At 41.3% G+C, this 6,196-nt stretch overlaps 1 pseudogene across 1 annotated transcript; it reads left to right on the top strand.

Annotated features, from left to right (window-relative positions):
- The first annotated feature begins 5,264 nt into the window (after nt 1-5,264).
- LOC308625137 (large ribosomal subunit protein uL23-like) lies at nt 5,265-5,744 on the top strand (annotated as a pseudogene). Its single transcript has one exon. The product of its transcript is annotated as a large ribosomal subunit protein uL23-like (transcript).
- Nucleotides 5,745-6,196: the final 452 nt, after the last annotated feature.

Here is a 6,196-nt window from a genome sequence, read left to right as displayed (position 1 = left end):
TCGGCAGGCGGACTCTCAACCACTGCGCCACCAGGGAAGCCCTTCTTGTCCTTATCTTAATGCTCACAGTAACCCTGTGGTAGGTATTACCCTCACTGGACAGATATTGTAAAGATGAAAATCTGATCATACCCTTTCCCTGCTTATAATCCTTCAGTGATTCCTCACTGTCCACCCATTGGCTCATTAATCCTTCCTTGGGGAAATGTGTTATAAGTTAATAACCTAAAAGGAAGAAAAGGGCAACTTGTACAAGGATGTATGTAGTAGCTTTATTCACAATATTAAAAAACTGGAAACAAACCAAACCCAACAATAAAGGGCAGGGCTAAGCAAGACCTGCTCTATCAATACACTGGAATACTCTGTACCTACTTTAAACGATAAGAATCTGGTCTGTGTTGAGGCATGAGCGTGTGTCTAAAGGTGGGAAATGTGAAATAAACTTAACAAACAGGATAATGAACACCCTGCTTTCAACTCTGTAAAAATACACATGTACACACTGACAAAGACTAGATAGTAATAAAAAGTAATAAAATGTTTGGTATTGTATGTGAATCAGATTTTCTGTTTAAGTGTGACATAAAAATTTAAACAGGGAAAATAATGCCCTTGGAATTTTCTTCTGGGGGCACTCACATGGGATTTTATACAATGAAGAGAAAACTAGAAGCGAAACTTAAAAACTTAAGACCCCAGTACAGCACGTTGGGCTAAGGACACGGTGACAGATTTTTTAATGTTGGGATGTCAGTGTTTGCATCAATTCAAGTCAGGTTGGGGATGGGGCAGGCAGCCCACAGCCTATGGCTGTACTTAGTGTGCTCGTAGATGCACATTACACCCTTGGCCCGTGGTCACATGAGGGACTGCTGAGCAGCAGCTCAAAACCACTGAGAAGTCACAGAGCAGGAAAAGAACTGCCCTATTAACTGAGAGGAACTGGTCAGACTTGATCAAGCAGAACATTAGTGTGTGATGTGAAACTGACCTTATGTACAAAGAGGGTCCAGGAACATTTCACCAAGTTCTCTTCTCTTTATTGGTATTTGTCACCATCAAAGGCATAGAAGCATGGTGCTGAAGGCCCACTATTAGTACACCCACATGGCTGAAGTACCCAAACTTTAGTATCTATTCGAATGTGTTCATTAGGTCTCTTCCTAGTTCTCTTTCAGGACTCTTCCCCTGACCCTAAATCTTACAGTATGTGCTGTTTGTATCTTTCATTAAACAATATTATCACTAATTGAATCTTCTTTAGGTTTATCGTTTCACTGTGTACAGATGAAGAGTGGGTTGATGGTCAAAGATGTTGCCCTTCTAGATTCTCTGGGTTTTCTGTCTTTGTAAATCTGGATCCTCAATCTTGGCTTACCCTGGATTGGTCAGGACCTAGGAAAAACTGGCTCATGCATCCCAAATTCATGTGAATCTGATTTGTATCAGAAAATCAGTTTAATCATTTACAATGAGAAATGTAGAGGCCAAGTGGGGTGATATTTACGTTGACCAGTTTGTGAGTTCTCTTCCCACAAAGGAAACCAAACAAAGACTAGAAGTCTGTTGCTGTGTAAATTATTGGTATGAGGAAGGGGGTCTCTGAGAGATTTGTTTATAAATTGATCTGCCTAGAATTCCCGGATTCCCTTTAACAGTGTCTATTCCTCTAAAGGTCCAGTTCACACCTTACCTATTCTGTGAAACTTCTTCTACCCCTGGGCCCTTGGGAAAAATTAATTACTCACCCAGCCAGCTTAGCATAACTTTTATACCTATTACAGCACCAATCACTTGTATTCTAGTAGTTCTTGAGATACCTGTCTCACCTGCTGTTTAGATAGTTGGGACAGGGACAGGGTCTCCATCCACTTTTGCTTCCTCAATGCCTAGCACATAAGTACTCAGTGCAGAGTTGCTAAATGAATGAAGGAATGAGTGAATGAATGAAGTTCTTTCTCCATCTACCCTAATGACCTTCTATATCAGGTTTTATTAAATGGATGTAGATAGATATTAAGAGCAATTGTATATCTGTGTGTGTGTGTGTGTGTGTGTGTGTGTGTGTGTGAGAGAGAGAGAGAGAGAGAGAGAGAGAGAGAGAGAAGAATGAATCCTATTCCCTAATGGGGAGAGACCTATCCAAACATTATACCATGGGGAACCCATAAAAGCCAGCCTTATGCAATACTTAATGCTTTACGTTTTCTCACAGACTGATCTACTCATTTGATCCTTCTGTTATTCTCTGGCCTCATCTTAGGCCCTGGCTCATGTATGCTTTAGCCTGCTTCCTTGTTTTATTGAACAATTTGACCCCCTCCACAAGCATATTGATTTGGACTCTCCTGACTCACCTTTTACCCATACTGCTATCAGAAAATCAGTATCTCTGCTGATCCTTTAGATCCCTACTTCTCAAAGGACTAACAGCATTAACATCACCTGTGAACCTGTTAGAACTATAGACCCTCAGGTGCCAGAACTACTGAATCAGAATCGGAATTCTAACAAGACTCTCAAGTGATTTGTGTACACATTAGAGTTGGAGAAGCTCTGCTTTACATCTTTCTGACGACCGCTGCTCGTGGCTCATGGTTTTCCTTTCTATCTTGTCTCCTGTTATCCTCAAGATATCAATACCCACTGTATTAGTTATCTATGACTGCATATAAAATCATCCCAACTTACTGGCTTAAAATAACAGACATTTACTATCTCACAGTTTCTGTGCATCAGGAATCTGGGTAAAACTTATCTGGATCTTGTAGCTCAGGGTCTCTCATAAGGCTGCAGTCGAGGTGTCAGCTGGTGCTGTAGTCATCTAAGGCTGGGCTGGGGAGGAGCCGCTCCAAGCTCACTCGTGTGACTTATGGTGGGCCTCGTGTCTTCACGGGCTGTTACTTGCCTGGTTGGTCTCTCCACTGGGCAGCTCACAATATGGCTTCATAGAGCGAACAAGTGAAAAAGTAAGAAAGGGGAGGCAAGATGGAAGCCAGAGTCTTTCTGTAATCTCAGTCCATTATTTTTGCCTTATTTTATTTGTTAGACGTAGTCACTAAATCCAATCTACGCTCAAGGGGAGGGATTACACAAGGGTGCAAGTAGCAGGAGGATGTTTGGGGGCGATCTTAGAGGCTGCCAACTACATCCAAGTGCATTTTCCTCTAATAACTTGGCTGACTAGTTTCTTTTTTTTTAATATTTATTTATTTATTTTGGCTGCATTGGGTGTTAGTTGCAGCACGTGGGATCTTTCTGTTGTGGCGTGCAGGCTCTTTGTTGCAGCGCACAAGCTTCTTTCTAGTTGTGGCGCGTGGGGTCCAGAGTAAATGAGCTCAGTAGTTGTGGTGTGCAGTTGCCCCGCGGCACGTGGGATCTTAGTTCCCTGACCAAAGATCAAACCAGCGTCCTCTGCAGTGCAAGACAGATTCTTAACCACTGGACCACCAGGGAAGTCCCTTGGCTGACTAGTTTCTACAAGTCATGAATTGGTATGGCCATACCTGGGACCTCAACACCACTTGGAATTTTGTTTTTCAAACGTTCACCCTCTCTGCTCTCTGTCATGACTACTACTTGTCATTCCCTCTACTTGTCCCACAACTTCACTCACAGCAGACATGACTTCCTAGCCTTTTCATCCCTTCTTGTGCTAGTCTATTAATATCCTTCCTGTCTTTGTGGGGACTCAAAGCCCCACACACGGTGTTTCCTATGAGCGGCTAGTTATGTACGGGCATATTAAAAACCTAGGAACACCTACACTCACCTATTTGATTTGTGGGATTGTCACCTTCCCTTCTTCCACTTTAGGAAAGATCTAGCATTCTCTGGTTTTTCTTCCATTTCCAGGTTGATGAGCATGCCTGAAGGAAATTATAAAATCATGCTGACTGGGTGCCCTATAAATAGATGCTATCTAACTTCATCTGGGTAACACCTCTCTTCAGAAGTGCATCCCTACAGAATTTACCCAGCAGCATATCCAGAACTTTCTCATTCTCCTCAGGTTCCCAAATCTACCTTCCCTATTCTTAGTCTACCTTTAGCTTTCCTCCAGTGGAAGGCCATTCCCCACTTTGGCTATCTCCGCTTGAGAATGTTCTCATCTCTTCACTCATTATTTTTTTCTTCCTCTTGTCTCCGAGGAATAGGTGTTGATCTTCCTTTCTGGGTCTAAACTCTTCACGTGTCCTTATATTCCATCCTATCCCATTTCTTCTTTGGCTTTGCTCCATCTGTTCCTCTTTCTCTCTCTGTATTGCCTCCTTCCCTTTAGCTTGCAAACATGTCCACAGTAAAAGCAACCTGGACTCAGTTATTGCCTCAAGCTACTACTTCATCACTTTCTTTTTACCACTAAGTTTATTTTAATTTTCAAACATACAGAAAAGTAGAATACCATAATAGATACCTATATTCTTACACCCAGATTTAACAATTGACCATATTCACTTCATCTTTCCTCTCCTGAAATATTAAATCAAATGATAGACATCTTGACATTTTACCCCTAAAAACTTTAGAATGCATCTCTTAAAAATATCATCATCACAATTAGCAAAACTAATAATAAAGCCTTCATTTTATATAACACATCATATTTAAATTTTCCCAGTGATCTCAAAAAATGTGTTTTACAGCTGTCTTTATCACATAAAATTCAATTAAAGACCATGCATTGCTTAGGATGGCTTAATTCTCTTTTGATTTCAACAGTGCTTCCTACCCTCTTTTTATGTCATTGAGTTGTTGAAGAGACTGGGCCCATTGTCCCTATTTAATGTCCCACTTTCTGGATTTGTGTGATTGTTTATTTTTTGGTGTCATTAGAGGTTCATCTACCCCTGTATTTTCTGTAAAATGGAGATGAGATATAAAGGCTGATTTCAAGTTAAATATTTTTGTTGGGAATATTCGTAGTTGGTGCTGTGTGCTTTATATTGCATCACATTTTATGCACATCACTTCTAACTGTCTCACTTTTAGTGATGCTAACGTTAATTACTGAGTTAAGGAGGCAACAGCCAGATCTTCCCACTGTTAAGTTATGATACACTTTTTTTCCAATCAGTAAATAACCAATGCCTGGAGTGATACTTTGGCCCCATGTAATGCCAAGAAGTTTTTAAGACTCTCATATGGCTGCCTTTTACCCTATTCCCTAATTCTTCTTCCCCCCGCCACCGAACGAAACTCTTCTGTAGAAGGTCACTAGTGACTTCCTTACCACGAAAACCAAGAGCCTTTGGCTTTTCATGAAGGTGGTGCCGAAAGCAAAGACGGAAGTCCCTGCACTTTACCCTCCTAAAGCCAAAGGCTTTGAAGGCAAGGAAGGCGGTGATGAAAGACATCCACAGCCACAGTAAAAGAGAAGAGAGGAATGTCATCCAACTTCCAACAGCCTAAGACACTGCAGCTCAAAAAGCAGCCCAAATACCCATAGATGAGCACACCCAGGAGAAACAAGCTTGACCATTACGCCATCATCAAGGTCACCCTGACCACTGAGTCAGCCATAAAGAAGATAGAAGATAACACACACTTGTGTTCATTGTGGATGTCAAGGTCAACAAGCACCAGATCAAACAGGCTGTGAAGAAGCTCTGTGACACTGACGTGGCCAAGGTCAACACTCTCATCAGGCCTAAAGGAAAGAAGAAGGCATATGTTCCACTGGCTCCTGACTATGGTGCCTTGAATATTGCCAACAAAATTGGGATCATCTAAACTGAGTCCAGATGGCTAATTCTAAATATATCTTTTCACCCATATTTAAAAAATAAAGAATAAAAAACAAAACCAAGAGACTTTGTTCATCTTCCTTGAGCTTTCTAAAATATTTTATATTATTACACCTTTTTTAAGAATGTCTTTTCCCCTTTCTTCCATAAAGTTTCCTATTTCAAGTACCTCTCCCTCTAACTGCTTATTTACATCTTTATTGAATGCTTTCATTGGACTGTAAAGAGGGTCATAGTTCTGCTCTTTGTCTTCAACTTGGTCTCTACACTGTCCACTTTAGTAATCTTACCCACGTTCACAGCTCAAGCAGATTGCTAAAAAAACGTGTACCTCTAGCTTGACATCCTATAGCTTTTTTTTTTTTTTTTTGCGGTATGCGGGCCTCTCACTGTTGTGGCCTCTCCCATTGCGGAGCACAGGCTCCGGACGCGCAGGCTCAGCGGCC

Source organism: Mesoplodon bidens (genome assembly GCF_964165515.1).
Source record: "Mesoplodon bidens genome assembly, chromosome: 11".
In the NCBI taxonomy this organism is placed as follows: domain Eukaryota; kingdom Metazoa; phylum Chordata; class Mammalia; order Artiodactyla; family Ziphiidae; genus Mesoplodon; species Mesoplodon bidens.
The sequence above is the reverse complement of the archived record's forward strand: the minus strand, read 5'-3'. Positions and strand labels throughout refer to the sequence as shown.